Source organism: Mercenaria mercenaria, chromosome 1 (assembly GCF_021730395.1).
Source record: "Mercenaria mercenaria strain notata chromosome 1, MADL_Memer_1, whole genome shotgun sequence".
In the NCBI taxonomy this organism is placed as follows: domain Eukaryota; kingdom Metazoa; phylum Mollusca; class Bivalvia; order Venerida; family Veneridae; genus Mercenaria; species Mercenaria mercenaria.
The window spans coordinates 61,204,507-61,225,665 of NC_069361.1; the positions used below are offsets into that span (position 1 = coordinate 61,204,507).

Below are 21,159 nucleotides of genomic sequence, written 5' to 3' on the forward strand. Positions count from 1 at the left end.
CTTTCATAAAGATCCATTGAAAAGTATGGCCTCTAGAGAGGTCACAAGGTTATTCTATTTTTAGTTATTTATTTATTTATTTTGTTGGGTTTAACGTCGCACCGACACAATTATAGGTCATATGGCGACTTTCCAGCTTTGATGGTGGAGGAAGACCCCAGGTGCCCCTCCGTGCATTATTTCATCACGAGCGGGTACCTGGGTAGAACCACCGACCTTCCGTAAGCCAGCTGGATAGCTTCCTCACATGAAGAATTCAACACCCCGAGTGAGGCTCGAACCCACATCGGTGAGGGGCAAGTGATTTGAAGTCAGCGACCTTAACCACTCGGCCACGGAGGCCCCCTATTCTATTTTTAGACCTACTGACCTAGTTTTGGACCGTACGTGACCCAGTTTCAAACTTGACCTTGATATCATCAAGATGAACATTCTGACCAACTTTCATAAAGATCCCATGAAAAATGTGACCTCTAGAGTGGTCACAAGCAAAAGTTTACGCACGGACTCACGGACGGACGCACGACGGACGCTGCGCAATCACAAAAACTCACCTTGTCACAAAGTGACATGTGAGCTAAAAAAATCAGCATCAGAGTTATGCATCTTGTGTCACATGATGTGGGTGATGAGGTGGAACATCTATTTTAAGTTTGAATCAATTCCATTTAGTAAAAACTGAGATATAGTGGAAATTCAGCAGCAAAATTTACCTAAAACTGTAAGTAAAAGGGGGCATAATTCATGAAAAGTTGGTGTCAGAGTTATGCACCTTGTGTCACAAGATGGGAGTGATCAGGTGGAACATCTATTTCAAGTTTGAATCAAATCCATTTAGTAATAACTGAGATATAGTGAAAATGCATCAAAATTAACCTTAAATTTTAAGTAAAAGGGGGCATAATTCATGTAAAGTTGGTGTCAGAGTTATGCACCTTGTGTCACATGATGTGAGGGATAATATGGATCATCTATTTTAAGTTTGAATCAAATCCATTTAGTAATAAGGCCTCACCAAATTAAAAAGTTGTTCATCGGATTTGCCGCTCGTATATTTTCAGAAACACAAAAAAAATATTTTTTTTTGTTTTTGGCTTGCGCTCGCCCCATTGAAAAAAATCAATCCAAAATTTTTTGGTGCGCTACTTTTTACGGACGTAAAAGTGTATAAACGCTTTTAATTCCTGTCCTAAAATGTTCTCAAATGGATTTTAATCAAAATAAATACATACTACGCACACATCGTCTAAAATAAATCATAACACTTATATTTAGTTGCATTAAAGTTGTTTCCCCTTTAAGCAGTTAGGCCATTTTCTTCAAATGTTTACCAAATTACATGCAAAAAAAATCGATTTATTTCATTGAAAACTGGATGAAGAAAAGCTTACTAATTTATTTGATAACATCAATCTACATTATTTTGGCAAGGGTAAATACTTATTGATGCATGTCACTTATCTGTTTTCTGTTTTTCCTGTCCAAATGATCAGCATTTGCATACGAAAGTTGGTGGGGTAAGGAATTTACATTATGAGTTGTTTTCAGAACCATTTCGATTTTCAAATTTTCCAATCATTTAGTTGACTAATGTTAATGCTAATGCACGTTAATCTCCATTTCAGACTTTAATTGAGACTTTGTTTCAACAAATTTAATATGTTATGAAAGTTTAAAGTTAGAAGAGCTGTACAATAAGACATCATGCTCGACTTTTCTGAATTAGAGCTTTGCCAGTAAAAGGGGCATGATAGTCAGAAGCTTTGAAAGTACAGAGCTATTGGTCATTATATAAAACTTAATATTTGATGTATCAAAAACTTTGTAAAGTCAGCTAAGAATGCTACATTTTCATAGCAGTAAATATTCAAGTCACATATGTATGTGATAAGTATGGTGTAAGGTTATGCATTGTTGTTTATTACATATTTTCTAACAGCATTTTCAGAAGCATGCATTATTTGATTACAGTGTACTGTATGACACTGTTGATACATTTTTTTCACGAGTTCGCTTTGTTGTGCGTCTGCAGGTCAGATTTTCTCAATCCCTGGAGACTTACTTTATAATTTAATAGGGCTATGCATTCTATTTTAAGGTTTTTATTAGTCAGCCGAGAGCCAAATGAAGATAAATATATTTCTTCGCTCTTCGCTCGCTCCTGATTTTCTCAAAAACCTAAACAAATATTTGAATTATTTTTTGCTCGCCTCCACAATTTTTTCAGAAAAAAATCCGATGAACAACTTATCAATTTGGTGTGGCCTAACTGAGATATAGTGAAAATGCATCAAAATTAACCTTAAATTCTAAGTAAAAGGGGGCATAATTCATGTAAAGTTTGTGTCAGAGTTGTGCACCTTGTGTCACATGATGTAAGGGATAATGTGGATCATCAATTTTAAGTTTGAATCAAATCCATTTAGTAGTAACTGAGATACAGTGAAAATGCATCAAAATTAACCTTAAATTTTAAGTAAAAGGGGGCATAATTCATGTAAAGTTTGTGTCAGAGTTATGCACCTTGTGTCACATGATGTGAGGGATAATGTGGATCATCTATTTTAAGTTTGAATCAAATCCATTTAGTAGTAACTGAGATATAGTGAAAATGCATCAAAATTAAACTTAAATTCTGTGTGTGTGTGTGTGTGTGTGTGTGTGTGTGTGTGTGTGTGTTCGGGTTAAACGTCTTTTTCAACAATTTTTCAGTCATATAAACGACGGTGTCTAAGTAAAAGGGGGCAAAATTCATGTAAAGTTGGTGTCAGAGTTATGCACCTTGTATCACATGATGTGGATGATCAGGTGATACATCTATTTTAAGTTTGAATCAAATCCATTTAGTAGTAACTGACATAATAGATTTCGGGACGGGACCTGACTCCTATATAGCGCCCCCCAATCATGTTTGGTGGGGGTATAACTAAAGAATTAAGTGGTTACGGTATGAATACAAAGGATTTCTATTGTCCTAGGCCACACCTCCTACCACCTAAGGTACCAATCGTGTGCTCGGACGGACGACGGAAAAGCGAATTCCTATAGTCCCCGAAACTGGTTTTCAACCAGTAGAGGACTAATAATATGCATTACCCAAAATTAGCATACAGGGTATTCCCAAAATTTTATCTTCTTATATATTTTCCTTGCAAAAAGTACTGTTTTACCTCCATGTGTTTTACATGTGGATGTAAATAAATCTTGTTTTTCTGCCAGAAATGGAAAGATTGCAGTTGAATAGTTGCATCTCAATTGATTCACTCAATTGGGACAATGTAACTACAGAGGATGTCACCATCATCCACTCTTTATACTGCTGCATGCAAATGGCGGTTAGACTGCATGGTGGTTTTCACAGCCAGTGCTGTGGTTAACCTTACTTGATACAAATATTACAAATACCAGTAAATCAGGGTTCTCCCCAGGATTTTGTTATAGCCGGGCTCTGTGGAATTATACCCGGGTACACTTTTTAGCCGTTAATTGCGATAAACATATTATTCATTTAAGTAAATTGAGGTGATGAATTATAAGAATAATATGAAACAACTTCTGAAACTGCATATATTAACATATTTATCAAAGGTAGCTTAAATAAATCAAGAAGAAATCAAAGCAAGAATCATTATTTCATATTTTCTTCTTGATTTTCTTTGAAGTTGGGTTTAAAAGACAATATGCATTGTGATTTTTTTCTTGCATCAATTAAGTTTTTACAGAAACATAGGAGCTTTGAGAGGAAACATTGTTGATCTATTTGATCCTTACAGTGGCAAACACAATCTATCTTTTAATTCTGTGTTTTGTGTTTTAGTTGAATCTGCAGCTCATTTAAATATTTAAAGTAAAAGTAATTTAATCAAATTATTGATGTTTTCTACCTTCTCTGACACTATGTATTGGCTTATCCGAATTTGTGTCGTCCAAAATACTATGCAGTTTCAGGTATGGTCTTTCCTGGGGTTCACCATTAGCAGTTGCAATTTTGCAAGTTTTGCAGGTAGTTTTATTGAAATAGCCTAGCTATTACTTGCTGGATATGGAAAATACAATATTAATGGTTCGGCATGTTCTACCAGTGTCCGTTTTATCTGGTTGCAACAGAACAGATTTGTCAATTCTCTGCCGACCAGTTTCATTTTTAAAAATGCCAAAATTTATTACAAGCAATATCAAAATTTGTTTGTAAATCTGTTTGATTTGAACCCGATGTATTTCTGCTCAAAATAAAATGTGGTTTGCAAAAAAATTGTTGTGCACAAAAACGAAAGTACAATTTGACAGTTGGCGCCGTGACAACATTCCGCAACTATAACATTATCGATTTTGCCTCAGGGCATGATCGAAACAGGTAATTATCGGCTGGTTTTGTTTACAGGTGATAAAATGTATACATGAAAATTGATAATATTGAAATTTTATAGCCGGGCGCTAAGATATTTAAGCCGGGCGCAGCGCCCGGCTGATAGGGCCTGGGAGTACCCTGGTAAATATATTCATTTTCATGATAAGAACATATTGCTTTAATGATAACTTTAATGTTTTGGACATACTTCTCCATTTTAATATCACTTAACCATATGGACTTTGAGTACACTGATTCAGGTGACGGCATTTAGACATACTATTGATAGGGTTGTTATTTGAAACTGAAAGCTGATTTTAAATGGCAGTGGCTAGGATTATGGTACCGTAATCCTTGCCTCCTATTCTAGGATTACGGAAGTTTCGTATTCCTAGACAATCCTATGAGGATAGGCTAGGATTACGGAAGTATTTAAGAGGAATCGAATATAAGTTATATAGGAAATGCATAAATGATGTTTGTAATTTTGTTTTTTATTTAGAGTATGTTATTATTTCATATTCATGATTTTGCATTTTTTTCTTTAATTTTTCATTGTTTCTTCTCTATTTTTTTCTTTTCTCTTTCTTCTTTTTTATTTATTTTTTCTTTCTTTTCTTCTTTTTTATCTATTTTTTCTTTCTTTTGTCATTTTTTAAACACTTGACTATAGATTTTTACTAGTTGTTACTCTGTTTATACACTTGAAGTGAGTGCCGCTATTAATATATCGTTTAAGTTTATACTAACCCAAAATGGCGGATCTATGACACGAAATAATTTTAACTGAAGTAAGTAAGTTTACAACATCTTTTATGCATGTCCTAACATATATTTGATGCTTCTTAAATACTTCTGTAATCCTAGCCTATCCTCATAGGGTTGTCTAGGAATACAGAACTTCCGTTATCCTAGAATCGGAGGCTAGGGTTACTGAACCGTAATCCTAGCCACTGCCATTTTAAATAATTTGGATCTCTTGAGGATGCACAACTTCACGTAAATAATGTATCAAAATAAGTTTATTTTAATATATTTAGCCTAAGTTTAGATAAATGCATAAGAGATGAATCCTTATCCCCACCAATATTGTTAACTCCAGGCTAGACTGTCAAGAACACATTAGCTAATCGATATAAAACTACAGTTTGGTCGCCAATAGCAGATAACTTTTGATAATTGTTTCTGTATTTTTTTTTCAAAAGTTTATCAAAGGTAATGAAACTTTGTGGTCATGAATATTAATGTTTTACAATTATGAATACAAAATGTTTATTAACTTTTGTTGCATCTTCATAATCAAGTTCAATGAACCGCTTGACCAAGCATTTGCTCAACACAGAAACCAACCATCACTTTGACAGTGAAATTTTGCAGACGGCTCTCCCATTTCTTTTCAACGAAATAAACCTACATCAACTAAGAGGTAAACCATTCTAGACCAGTATTACCAAATAATGACTTATAATTTGCTTGTACAAATTTGCTATCAAAGCAAGTTGTAGTGAAGTTGCCATAACCGGTTAACTGGAGCAGAAGACACTCCGGCTCCTGGTAAGAAAGGTGGTGGAGTTGTATTGCCATGTAACTACATTTTCAAACAAGAGGGCCATGATGGCCCTGTATCGCTCACCTGTTATCATTGCACTTGAGGACAAGAAGGTCCTCAGAAAAAATATCTAAGTCCAAAGGACAGGAACAACAAAGGAAAGAAATTTAACCAAAAAGAAAAACAAAATTCTTACAAGGTCAAATATGTCAAAATACACCTAAAAATTGGAGGTACCATCCATGTTGTACCACAGAAAAGTGGTGTCGGTTTTTCCCTACAGCCAATAATAAAAAAGTTACTAAAAATAGGCTATTTATAGTAATGTAAAAGGGAACTAATTCAAAAGAAAATTATTGTAAGGTAACAAAAGAAGGATCTGCCAAATAAATCTGTTGACATAAATGAAATTTCAGATCAGTACCTTCATTAGTTACGGAGATATACCCATTTTAATTTGAAATAAAGGGAGGTAATTTGACATAAAATCAGTCCATAGTTATATCCTGATTGGCTCGGTCCAACTAATGACAATAATGAAATTTCAAATAAGTCCTGTAAGTACTTACTGATATAAATCCATTTTGACTACAATCAGGGGAGGTAATCAGATATAAAATAACTCTGGAAACTACGACTGGATCTGATTTGTCATGGAATCTAAGATTTATTGTTGTTGAAGATATTTTGGAAGTTTGTATCAAATAAAACCATAAATGAAGTCTCTATATGGCTGCAAAAGCCAAAATAGCCAATTTTTGACAATTAAGGGGCCATAACTCTGGAACCCATGATAGAATCTGGCCAGTTTAAGAAAGGAACCAAGATTTTGTGGTGATACAAGTTGTGTGCAAGTTTGGTTAAAATCAAATCATAAATGAAGTTGCTATTGTGCAGACAAGGTCAAAATAGCTAATTCTGGCGCTTTCAGGGACCATAACTCTGGAACCCATTAGGGGATCTGGCCGGTTCAACAAAGGAACTGAGATCTTATGGCAACACAAGTTTTGTGCAAGTTTGGTAAAAATCAAATCATAAATAAAGCTGCTATTGTGCAGACAAGGTCAAAATAGCTGATTTTGGCCCTTTCAGGGGCCATAACTCTGGAACCAATAATGGGATCTGGCCAGTTCAAGAAAGGAACCGAGATCTTATGGTGATACAAGTTGTGTGCAAGTTTGGTTAAAATAAAATCATAAATGAAACCACTATTGTGCAGACAAGAAATTGTTGACGGATGCACGGACGGACGACGGACGAAGGGTGATCACAAAAGCTCACCTTTTCACTATGTGACAGGTGAGCTAAAAAGTAGACATATTGATTATTAACTTGCCAAACTCAGTCAGTTGCTTAAAATCATCAAAGCAGGTAGTTTAATGGAACTGGAAAAAATGGAAAAGATTACAGTATTGGTGTGACTAACAAGAGCACCGCCTTGCGGGTGCTGACGCTCATCTGATTTTTTTTGTGTAATAGAAATATTGTCCTACCCATGATTTTCTAAGTCTAAAAAGGGCCATCATTCTTGCAAAAAGCAGGATAGAGTTATGTTTCTTGATGTACAGTGTCCACTTATGATGGTGAAAAACTGTTGCAAGTTTTAAAGCAATAGCTTTGATAGTTTATGAGAAAAGTTGACTTAAACATAATACTCAACCAAGAAAATGATTTTCTAAGTCAAAAAGGGGCAATAATTATTGCAAAAAGCAGGATGGAGTTATGTTGCTTGCTGTACAGGGTCAGCTTATGATGGTGAACAAGTGTTGCAAGTTTCAAAGCAATAGCTTTGATAGTTTAAGAGAAAAAGATGACCTAAACATAAAACTTAACCAAGAAATCTGATATTTTCTAAGTCCAAAAGGGGCCATAAATCTTGCAAAAAGCAGGATAGAGTTATGTTTCTTGCTGTACAGGGTCAACTTATGATGGTGAACAAGTGTTGCAAGTTTTAAAGCAATAGCTTTGATAGTTTAGGCTAAAAGCTGACCTAAACATAAAACTTAACCAAAAAAAACTGATTTTCTAAGTCCAAAAGGGGCAATAAATCTTGCAAAAAGCAAGATGGAGTTATGTTTCTTGATGTACAGGGTCTGCTTATGATGGTGAACAAGTATTCCAAGTTTCAAAGCAATAGCTTTGATAGTTTAGGAGAAAAAGTTGACCTAAACATAAAACTTAACCAAGAAATCTGATATTTTCTAAGTACAAAAGGGGCCATAAATCTTGCAAAAAGCAAGATGGAGTTATGTTTCTTGCTGTACAGGGTCAGCTTATGATGGTGAACAAGTATTCCAAGTTTCAAAGCAATAGCTTTGATAGTTTAGGAGAAAAGCTGACCTAAACATAAAACTTAACCAGGCAACGCCGACGCAGACGCCGACGCCGACACCAACGCCGACAACCGCTCAAGTGATGACAATAACTCATCATTTTTTTTCAAAAAATCAGATGAGCTAAAAATGGTTTCTTAGGCCTCACCAAATTAAAAAGTTGTTCATCGGATTTGCCGCTCGTATATTTTCAGAAACACAAAAAAATTTATTTTTTTTGTTTTTGGCTTGCGCTCGCCCCATTGAAAAAAATCAATCCAAAATTTTTTGGTGCGCTACTTTTTACGGGCGTAAAAGTGTATAAATGCTTATACTTCCAGTCCCAGATTGTTCTCAAATGGATTTTAATCAAAATAAATACATACTACGCATACATCGTCTATAATAAATCATAATACTTATATTTAGTTGCATTAAAGTTATTTCCCCTTTATGCAGTTACGCCATTTTCTTCAAATTATTCATATTAATTTATTCATTTCATTGAAAACTGGATGAAGAAAAACATACTAATTTGTTTGATAACATCAATCTACATTATTTTGGTAAGGATAAATACTTATTGATGCATGTCACTTATCTGTTTTCTGTTTTTTCCTGTCCAAATGATCAGCATTTGTATACGAAAGTTGGTGGGGTAAGGAATTTACATTACGAGTTGTTTTCAGGACAGTTTTGATTTTCAAATTTTCCAATCATTTAGCAGACTAATGTTAATGCACGTTAATCTCCATTTCAGACTTTAATTGAGACTTTGTTTCAACAAATTTAATATGTTATGAAAGTTTAAAGTTAGAAAAAAAGAGCTGTACATAAGACATCATGCTCGACTTTTCTAAATCAGAGCTTTGCCAGTAAAGGGGCATAATAGTCAGAAGCTATTAAAGTACAGAGCTATTGGTCATTATATAAAACTTAATTAAAAATATTCTATGTTAAAAAGGGGCATAACTCTGTCTAGATTCAGACTTAAGAGTATTGTTTCTCCTGGTGTAGACTTTGACAGTAAATAACTGTTCTAAGTTTCAAATCAGAAGCTTTAATAGATCTAGCAACACTCACATAGATATTTGATGTATCAAAAACTTTGTAAAGTTAGCGAAGAATACTACATTTTCATAGCAGTAAATATTCGATTCAATATTTGATTACAGTGTACTGTATGACAATGTTATTACCTTTTTTCACGAGTTCGCTTTGTTGTGCGTCTGCGGGTTAGATTTTCTCAATCCCTGGGGACTTACTTTTTAATTTAAAAGGGCTATACATTCTATTTTAAGGTTTTTATTAGTCAGTCCAGAGCCAAATGCAGACAAATATATTTCTTCGCTCTTCGCTCGCTCCTGATTTTCTCAAAAACCAAAAAAAATATTTAAATTATTTTTTTTGCTCGCCGCCTCAAATTTTTCAGAAAAAAATCCGATGAACAACTTATCAATTTGGTGTGGCCTTAAAGGTTATTTCCATTTTCTTGTTATCAAAAACAGCGAAACATGAAATTATTTTAAGTAGGATTCTTCATATGTCTAGATTGTTTATTAAAGAATGAAAAACAGTTGATTTCTGTTATTTTTATGGTTTTAAGATGATCCCCACTCTACACTGGCGTGTGATCCGGTATTGGTGAATATGATTCGCAATTGGAGAAAGGAAGTGGCTATTCCTACGGTCCCATAAGAATAGCCTCACAGGCTATACCTACGGCTCTCCAGTAAGAATGGTAAAATATCCAGCAGGTGGCTATTCCTACGGCTTTAAAGACAGTTTTGTATGTCCATCTTGAATTGCATTGTACTGAATTAGTTCAAATGGTATATTCTCGAACAAACTGTTTACTTTTCAGTATCACATCGAGAGAACAGGAAGTTATTTCAAATATAGGAAAAGGCTAATATATGTCTATGAGTAATATTGTTGTCATCGAATGGTATATATGTATAGATATATGCAACAAATCAATAAATTTGTCACAGAATTATGACTATGAATATTATTTTTGATGAATTTGATATTATGCATTATTAATATTTGATAAATTTTTATTAGTAGTTGTTGGGTCAAATCATGCACAGCAGCTGCATATTAATTATGGTCTGGACAGAATTAAGTATAGATATTAGGCAAGGTGTGAGCTAATTAATTGTACATAGCTTGTCTTTGATATCAGTTATGTGATATCAAAGACATGTTCCATGTTGGGTCTGCCTAGAAAGCAGCATGATTATACATACTGCAGTTGGGTATGGTATTACTTGTTAAAAGTCACACATAGGTGAAAGTGCCTTTGATCTTTAGCTTTGATGGGAAAAGTTGAAATCATCATTAGTACCCTAATTAATGAATATTGACAGCTATCTTTTATAATGTAGCAGTGCCATTACTTTGATATATATTTAGTATGTTGTTTTTAATCTGTATAGTGTCTTTAAACATTCACAGCTGACAAATTAGACATGGGTCTTTAATGTAATTGAAATGTGTTCAGCATTTCCATGCTTTTTTCATGCATAGTTAGTTTTAGACTTGTTTACTTGGTTAATCAACCAATCATATTGTCGCATTGGTTGAAATGTATGGTCACATGACTAGTAGTTCTGTTTTACTTGGTTTTTAAGGATTGATAGGATTGTTTGGATTCAGGTATTTATTTCTTTGGTTTGAAGTTTATTATTGCTTTGCCTAGATTGATTTGTTTAAGTGCTAGCTGTTTCTTGAATAGCGGTTTTATTCATCCTGTGCGCGTTCTTCTGTCATTCGTGAATTGGTGCTTATTTTTGTAATGGCTGATCTACGAACTGCCGCTCCATTCTTTTAACACCTTGCATGAATATTTGGATCTTAACTTTACAGCACAGTTATACAGTTATTACCAGTACACAGAGAACAGTGTGTGTTTGTGTGAGATCAGATGTCAGTAAGAATGTAAAATCAGAGGGGTACTTGTGTTACACATAAGGTATGTCATGTTATGTTTTATGTTACTTATATACATGATATACATGTACGTAAATATGAAATATGATTAAGATGTAATAAGTTATGGTTTTATTAATATGTGATATGTTTAGGTTCTGCCAGATATATTGACCACTAGGCTGAGTAATGTTTTACCATTGAGAACTATGTATTTGATATGTTTTAAAGGACATGTTGTAATGTATTAATTTGTAATATACAGGATGTTATATGTGATTAAGTAATTTAATTAATGGGTCTACCGGTATTAAAAGTATGTTTTAATAGTGTTAGATGTTATAAATATTGATATCATTGTCTGTATGATATCAACATGATATCCTTTGATATCATTCATTTATTTATGATGCTTACATGTGTTTGTTTTTCAGACCCAACACTCTATTCCAGCATATTCCATATCCATGAGAATGACTTTGTATTTTGTGATGGCTTGTATATGGACATAAGTAAATAAACATCTAGTAAACTACCACTGAGTTCAGTCGTGTGGCCCTGCTAGAACTATTCTTTTACAAAGGCACTGGTTGGTTTAGAAAGGGTCAGTCCTGTGTGTTATCTTTAGGTGTGGCTAAGTTCGAAAGCTGCTCAAGTGGTAAATGGTTGTAGTCAGGATACTTTGAGATTAAGAACCGTTTAGGAAAGAATACTTTTAGGTTTAGAACTGTTTAGGTCAAAGTTTGGAGTAAGATATGAAATTTAGAAATTATAAAGTAGTAAGATAATGAAGTGAAAGATCTGAATAATGTTTGAAAATGTAATTGTTGTTTATATGATGGACATGAACGTTAGAACCATAGAAATAAAAGGAATGTAGTAAAATGGAATTGTTGGTTGACTTATTAATTATTATAATAAAATCAGAAGTTAATTCCCCTAACTTTACAAATTCAATGAATGTAATGATAATAGTGTGAGTAATAAATATGTCATTATTCTAAGTTTACATCATGTTTTGAATATCATGTTACATGTTGTATGTTCCCTTCTCGGTGATAAGACGTATAAACAAGAGGGCCATGATGGCCCTATATCGCTCACCTGTTATCATTGCACTTAAGGACAAGAAGGTCCTCAGTAAAAATATTTAAGTCCAAAGGACAGGACCAACAAAGGGAAGAAATTTAACCAAAAAGAAAAAACAATTCTTACAAGGTACAGATATGTCAAAATGCACCTAAAAATTGGAGGTACCATCCATGTTGTACCACAGAAAAGTGGTCTCGGTTTTTCCCTACAGCCAATAATAAAAAAGTTACTTAAAATAAGCTATTTATAGTAATGTAAAAGGGAAGTAATTAAAAAAAAATATTGTAAGTGAACAAAAGAAGGCTCTGCCAAATAAATCTGTTGACATAAATGAAATTTCAGATCAGTATCTTCATTAGTTACGGGGATTACCCATTTTTGATTTGAAATAAAGGGAGGTAATTTGACATAAAATCAGTCCATAGTTATCTACCCTGATTGTTTCAGTCCAACTAATGACAATTATGAAATTTCAAATAAGTCCTATAAGTACTTACTGATATAAATCCATTTTGATTACAATCAGGGGAGGTAATCAGATATAAAATAACTCTGGAACCTACGATTGGATCTGATTTGTCATGGAATCTAAGATTTATTGTTGTTGAAGATATTTTGGAAGTTTGTATCAAATAAAACCATAAATGAAGTCTCTATATGGCTGTAAAAGCCAAAATAGCCAATTTTGGACCTTTAAGGGGGCATAACTCTGGAACCCATGATGGAATTGGCCAGTTCAAGAAAGGAACCAAGACCTTGTGGTGATACAAGTTGTGTGCAAGTTTGGTTAAAATCAAATCATAAATGAAGCTGCTATTGTGCAGACAAGGTCAAAATAGCTAATTTTGGTCCTTTCAGGGGCCATAACTCTGGAACCCATTAAGGGATCTAGCCGGTTCAAGAAAGGAGCTGAGATCTTATGGTGACACAAGTTTTGTGCAAGTTTGATTAAATTCAAATCATAAATGAAGCTGCTATTGTGCAGACAAGGTCAAAATAGCTAATTTTGGGCCTTTCAGGGGCCATAATTCTAGAACCCATAAAGGAATCTCGCCAGTTCAAAAAAGGAACCAAGATCTTATGGTGATACAAGCTGTGTGCAAGTTTGGTTAAAATAAAATCATAAATGAAGCTGCTATTGTGCAGACAAGGTCAAAATATCTAATTCTGGCCCTTTCAGGGGCCATAACTCTGGAACCCATAATGGAATCTGAGAGTGGTTTTGCCAGAGATGTTCATGAATACCGACCTTGTGGCACTAATTCCTAGCCGGTCAATTTGGGGGTACGACCTTGTGGCACCAGTCGGGTAGCCAGTCATAATATATATTCATTGTACAGTGTACACAATGTTTCCCAGTACTTTTCTTTATTGATTGATTTATTTCATGCTCAACTCAGGAAAAAGTTTACTTAGTTAGTTAATTATGTATTATGACATGTAATGATCTGCAGAGTGAAGCAAGCTGAAATTGTTTATAACTGTTTTTATATTATGGTATATTATTTCATTATTATTCACACTGGCACATTTAAATACATACTGATTTTAGACAAAGACACTGCGCAAGTGTTGTTAATGATGACATTTTAAAATGATCAGAAACTATTGCATTTTCTTTCACTTTGCTTCGTTCTAACACTTGTATAAAAAAATACATTCTGGGAAAAAAAGCAGAGCACACTTATTACATGTTTGTATCGTATCAATACTATTTTATGTCGTATTTACATTCAATGATTCACATCCAAAAGATGCATTCTGCACAAAAAAATCCTATATTCGAACTCACTTCCTCTGGATGTGATACTGAAAAGTAAACAATATGTTGGAAAATATACCAGTTGAATTAATTCAGTACAATGCAATACAAGATGGACATACAAAACTGTCTTTAGAGCCATAGGAATAGCCACTTCCTTGGAGAAAACACCGATCACTTACAAATCTACACTTCTACCCTGTAATGAAATCTTTTAAAATATTTTTTATTTTGTTTTATTAAGGGGATAATAATGCACATTTGAAGATCAGTTGATAAACAGGTTTTGTGAGATGAAATGAATTACTGGTTTCAGACCAGTTTCCGATAAAAAATGAGGGTTTGCATTATATTTATTTTTAAATACAGATTGTTTACAAAAGTAATCTACAAATCGTTAAACCCTAGTCTTTACTCTTTGCAAGGATGTAAACAATACCGGCCTTATCTGCGCATGTGTCCAAAAACAGGGGCTCCGAAAGGGCAGTCTGATTAACGTTAATTGGTTTATCTACAGTACCAGTTTCCGATAAATGGTTTTTTAAGCAGTTTTAAAATTGTTGACTGAAAATCTTTTATAATTTTGATTTTAAATTATGTAATTAACCTTTACTACTTTTTCCCATAAATCGTACAGGGTGTGGCTATCTTCCATTCCGTTATGTACGGTACCGTACAGCACCTGTACAATCATATTATGCAACACTTCAGACAAGCACCTTTCACATCGTGTATTTGTCTAGCTTGTAAACAGTAGTTTATTTGATTACTGTATACATTGTACCCCCGGTATATGGGAGTTTTATATTGACTTTAAGTCCTTAAACTGTGTTATATAGATTTAAAAAAAGTAAAAAAAAAAAGATAAAAATTTAAGCGGAGGCTGGGATTCGAACCCATGACCTCTCACACCTGAAGTGAGCGCTCTACCTTGTTACTAAATACCCATGTGATGCAGCAGCAATATAATTAATATATGGGATACACTTTTATTTTGGACCCTGTAAAGATGGTAATGAATAGTTTCGGAATGATAAACTGAACACAGTGAATAGTTTGTAAAAGGACCCTCGATACTGCACTATAGATTTTAGTGAATAAACAAAAAAATGGCAAAAAGAAAACATAAGGAATGTATGTAATGCAACTTATTATGTGATATAAAACAATGTTATCTGTCTTTCCTCTCCTTATTTGTAGAGCAGAAAATATTTTTAAATTTACAATTTCGTCAAAATGTTGATCCGATTTATTGATAAGGGAGGTTACTCTGTAAGTCAAGTTTCTGACCTTAGCATGACCTACTTACCTATCTAATTTTCTATAAATAGAACACACCGCAGATATACCATACTGCAACGCGTGATTTGCGGACAAGGGAGCGTTCATGCATTTTACAATAACCTTTCAGTAAATTTCGAAGAGAATATTAAAAAATAAAAATACGGAAAATTACACTTTGCCTGCTTATGCAGTAAAATTCCTTGAAAAAACGTATTAACAAATTAAATAAAGGAATCAATAAGCATATATATGTTTAAATTAACGTAGGAAGTGCCGCTGTTAACTTATTGTTAATCTTTTGTCTTATTTTCTTTGTTGATAGGTACAGTGATGTAATTTCAGAATGCGCACATTTTTGCAGATTCCATTTACAGTTGTATATTTAATTGTTATGGTTACCTTAACTTTGAAGCATAGAGTTTCCCATTTGTGACCACATGTACAACTGGTCAGAATATTTCTAAATATTTTATAAACTCATCTTGATTCTAACCTTTGACTTTTTTTTTTTTTGCTTATGTGTCATCTGGAACAACTAATATGACCTTCCTGGTGTAATATACTTATTGTTTACAGATATTCACTGTCAACTAAGGTGTGCAATAAAGGGCCATCATTTGGCTGAATTTGTCAGTGACAAGGTAATACTTCTTTAAAATGTGGTTAGATCGAAATATCAAAAGCCACGGGACCACAACTTATCAAAGCATCAGTGATTTTCAAATAGATTTCCTTAATTAATTTATATTTTCATTAATTTTATATGACTAGTCAGTTGCTCCGTTTGTATTATATCTTGTTACTTGTTTCTTTTTTCTTTTTTTTTTAAGTTGTATAGACAGTTTGTTCTTGAATCTGTCCATTCCTGTCTAACTTAAAAAAAAAAGATTTTCATTAAAACATTTTCTACACTTTGGCAGCGGGTTATTATGCTCGCTAAATTTCTTGTAATATTAGATTTGAATCAAGTTTACCGGTGGTCCAAAAAAAAAAAATGAATTCTATGATATTTCAAAAGTATATAAGAAAGATTCATGACATTTGCTTTGTGAATAGGGGCAATATAGAGATTATTCATGTTATATCATTCTTTTCTTTGACAAAATTTTTGGTTGTTTTGGCAACGGAAACTGTATAATCTGCATTCTGAAATATATAATGTAGGTGACTAAGGACCATGAAACTTCATCAGTGAATAGAAAACACTCATTACATTATATGATAATAAAAATAATGGTTTCTGTGAATCACAACTTTGAAATAATTATCTTTCAACATTTCCTCATTTCCCAACTAACTGCATTTCTGTAAAACTTCATACACATACTCCTGTATATAAGAACTTTTCACAGGTGCTGACCTTAGTTGGTGAAATAAATTCTTTAATTTTGTATGTAAAGGGACCACCTACTCGCAATGTCAATGTCACTGCAGGTAGAGGATTTGTATTGCATGGTAATACTTTTCTATCATGCTTATTTTTCATGCTTTTAACAGTTTATAACATATATTGTATTATGTGCTAATGTTGATAATTTGTAACCAGTCAGACTAACCAAACTAATAATTAGGTGATTTCTAATATTGCAATAAATGTACTTCAGACAAAACACTTGGCGGCGTCTTTGATGCTTGCATCAATAATTTCTTTGTTATCCAATTATAAAGGGAGAGTAATTCTACAACAGAGTGCAAATCATAAGCTCAGGATTTACCTCCCTGGAATTGGACAAACCGCGCATGCGTATCATGTGGAATCCCTCAGATGTAAACAAAACAGAAAGTTGATTGCTTAATAAAGAAGGTAGAATTTCTCTGTAAACACTTGTCACTGATGAACGAAATTTTGCTCGATGCTTGCTTGTGAAACAACATTCCAAAACATATAGTACTCCCTTTATAAAGGGTTACATGAAAGGAGAAATTACGAGAATTCGGATACTGGTACTGTTCGGATACATGTCCGATACCAGTATCGCTAAAAAACTTATTGGCGACCAAACTGTACCATCACTATTATATCCTAGAGTCATTAGTTTTGACGCCCTTAAGCAATCTAACATGTATTTCATTGGTAATATAGATAAATTAAACAAATAAATAGTGTTGTTATAAACTATGGCATGTCTCCCTTTATTTTATTCCTGTTTTGTGAATTTTGTGGGCAAAACGGTGTTAATATTTGTATTTTTGTTGACTGACCATCGAGGCATCCATATTTTTAAGGCTCATGAGAAATGACGTCTTTTGATTGGCTGGCTCTCTTAACCAAAACTTCACTTTTCTGGAGCCTATATGGCCAAAATCATATTTGGCTGGTATAATTCTATGCAAAGAAACATGACCTTCTTTATTTACAACAAGATTTGACAAAGAGCAGCAAAACCATATTCAATTCAATTAATTTAATGTTTTCAAATGATACAAGGTGTATAGCCTACAGGAGAGTGAAAAATCTAAAATTTATTCAAAATTTCAGTCAAAGTACTGCCTTGTGACTTTGAAAAATAGCTGAGGGAAAGAGAAAACCAGGATCTGAATTCCTGACCAGTTGCTCCTGTAAGAATTAGGTTTTTAAAGGATTGGAGATTTTTGCATTATTAAAAAGACATAAAAATACACCAAAGTATGAAAAAATAATATAATCTTACTGTAAATCTGTTGAATGCATCAATGTTTTATTTGAGCAAGGTAAAATATTGCCTGCTTTGCAAACGTGTGTAATTTGGCATCATAAAAGGTCACTTATACCTATTTAACAGCAAAATAAATAAGGGCGTCAAAACTCATGAGCATCAAAACAGATGATCGAAGTAAAAAATCTCTAGAGTGGTGGAACCTATGCTCGCGGTATTTTGTACATATATTATCTTTTTAAGAAGCAAGCAAAAATTATTATTTCAATCTGCCTAAAAGTTATCCTCCTTTTATCGAAACATATTGTTAATGTGCGTCATTATGTGACTTAGTTGTCTCCTGAGCTATCGACATGGCATACGTGAAAAGGTGAAAATTCGCCCTGAAGGGAACCTATGCTGGCGGTATGTTATATCTATTAAACTAAGCGCCAAAAAAAAATCAGCAGGCTAAAAATGAACAAACAAGCATATGCAAATATAATATTTAGAATATTACTCATTGATTATGTGAAAAACAAAAGAAATGAGGATACATTTTAGTATGTGCCTCTATGTGTATATTTCCCTTACAGAAATGGAGTCACTATTAGAATGTATAATAATGTTATATAAAAACATAATGCTCAAGTATTGATGATTCAAACAATGACAGTGATTAACTCACTAATGATTCCTACATTTCTTTTGTGTGTAGGAAAATGACTTCTCCCTACATCTCAGAAAGAGCCATTTGGGCTTCGTCAAAATACTAAGATCAACATCGATCTTTTTCATAGTTCGACAGGCACTTGTAGTGTAGCTGTTGAGCGCAAATAACCAATCTGCGCTATTTACCAAATGCGCAGGGTATATAACAAATTTTTATACGTTGGTTATATGCGCAACGATTTACCAATCGTTGCGCAGGATAAATTTACCCTGCGCGATTTACCAAATGCGCAGCGCAAATAACAAATGTAACTTTATATATCAGAAATTTGCATTTCGTGTTTGATAAATCATGCAGTTGGTCAATTTATTAATAAATACAGATGTCAAATGCTGAATATCTTGGTGCTTAAATTATGTGTCATAAATTTGTTTCTACATCAGTAAATTCACGGCAGTCGGTCACCAGGTTTCAATACCTCCGATCTTATACAAGATGCAATAAAGCCCAAACATGCGCGAAGGTGTGATTTCCTCCAGCTTGCACACGTCGTCCTCTGGTATGTTTTAGGCTTTTTTTATAATTTTCTACTGCACCCGAGCACACACTTAGCAAAATATCGTTTTTATTATATTGAAATATCTTGAAATTTCACAATAATATTCTTTTTATCAACACTGTATTTCAAACATATTTCATTCATAAAACATACTATTTATGTAACTTTCAAATGAATACTGTAAAAAAATGAATATAAAAAGAGTGATTTCTGTCATAACGATAACGAAATATTACATTTTGTATCTGCGCAAGATGTGTGTCTGCGCTAATAATAAATCTGGAAATTACTCTGAAAACTTGAATATCTTTTATCAATCATATTAACTTTTACTTTGATTTACGATTACAGACTAAAACTATAGTTTTTTTTACAAATCTAAATGGATCTATAATGTTACACCTGTAACTTGCGTGGGAGGTCGGTCCTGCGCTAAAAGCAAAGTTTGAAATTACACTGTATTTCAAATATATTTCATTCATAAAACATACTATTTATGTAACTTTCAAATGAATACTGTAAAAAAAAATGATTAGAATAAGAGTATTTCTGTCATAACGAGAACGAAATATTACATTTTTTATCTGCGCAAGATGTGTGTCTGCGCTAATAATAAATCTGGAAATTACTCTAATAACTTGAATACCTTTTATAAATCATATTAATTTTTACTTTGATTTACGATTACAAACTAAAACTATAATTTTTCTAAATGGATCTATAATGTTACACCTGTAACTTGCGTGGGAGGTCGGTCCTGCGCTAATAGCAAAGTTTGAAATTACACTGTATTTCAAATATATTTCATTCATAAAACATACTATTTATGTAACTTTCAAATGAATACTTTAAAAAATGAATATAAAAAGAGTGATTTCTGTCATAACGAGAACGAAATATTACATTTTTTATCTGCGCAAGATGTGTGTCTGCGCTAATAATAAATCTGGAAATTACTCTAATAACTTGAATATCTTTTATAAATCATATTAACTTTTACTTTGATTTACGATTACAAACTAAAACTATAATTTTTCTAAATGGATCTATAATGTTACACCTGTAACTTGCGTGGGAGGTCGGTCCTGCGCTAATAGCAAAGTTTGAAATTACACTGTATTTCAAATATATTTCATTCATAAAACATACTATTTATGTAACTTTCAAATGAATACTTTAAAAAATGAATATAAAAAGAGTGATTTCTGTCATAACGAGAACGAAATATTACATTTTTTATCTGCGCAAGATGTGTGTCTGCGCTAATAATAAATCTGGAAATCACTCTAATAACTTGAATATCTTTTATAAACCATATTAACTTTTACTTTTATTTACGATTACAGACTAAAACAATAGTCTTTTTTACAAATCTAAATGGATCTATAATGTTACACCTGTAACTTGCGTGGGAGGTCGGTCCTGCGCTAATAGCAAAGTTTTCATTTGGCAAAAGCTACAATTTCAGCCTGTAATCACAAAACAATGATAAAGTTAGGGCTGTCATCGATAGAAACGATATCGATGTATCAACGATATTTTTTTGTCGATCGATTATCGATTCCAATTTTCAAAAATCGATATTTTACAGAGAGAAAAAACTACCCAAATAAACACCCAGACCCTAAAAAACAACAAGTTCACAAAGTTGTAAATTTGGATAAATGCAAAAAAGGAGTGAAGGCAAAATAAAAACAAGAGCTGTCGGAGGACAGCAACGCTCGACTATTCAACAGCCTTGTCGACTGAATGAATACGAAAGTCAAAAAAGGGGCATAATTTAAAAAAAGCAAAATAGGGTTATGGAACCTGCATAGTGCTTATCGGCTCATGACAGTGGACAAGTGTGTGAAGTTTCAATCCATTCCCATTATTGGGTACTGAGATACCAGCTTACATATAAGAATTTAACCCAAAACTCCTAAGTTTAAAAAGGGGCATAATTTTGTAAAATGCAAAGTTGAGTTATAGACCCTTTGCACTGCATGTCATATCATGACAGTAAACAAGTGTGTGAAGTTTCAATCCTTT

The 21,159-nt window shown here is 33.2% G+C and overlaps 1 protein-coding gene and 1 long non-coding RNA gene across 13 annotated transcripts in view; one reads left to right on the forward strand and one right to left on the reverse strand.

Moving 5' to 3' along the window:
* LOC123536251 (ribosome-releasing factor 2, mitochondrial-like) overlaps positions 1 to 21,159 on the reverse strand; it is a 291,825-nt gene that overhangs the window by 243,556 nt on the left and 27,110 nt on the right. The window contains exon 1 of one of the 12 annotated variants that reach the window (XM_053549060.1): positions 9,933 to 10,084. The exons of 10 other annotated variants lie outside the window; for them this stretch is intronic. The gene's annotated coding sequence lies outside the window, so the exon portion shown is untranslated. Of the gene's footprint in view, positions 1 to 9,928; positions 10,085 to 21,159 lie in introns of those variants that run through there. One more of the 12 variants, XM_053549057.1, reaches the window with a different exon arrangement.
* LOC128558865 (uncharacterized) lies at positions 10,724 to 12,033 on the forward strand. Its single transcript, XR_008371958.1, has 3 exons — positions 10,724 to 10,870; positions 11,081 to 11,186; positions 11,578 to 12,033. It is a non-coding gene; the product is annotated as an uncharacterized LOC128558865 (long non-coding RNA).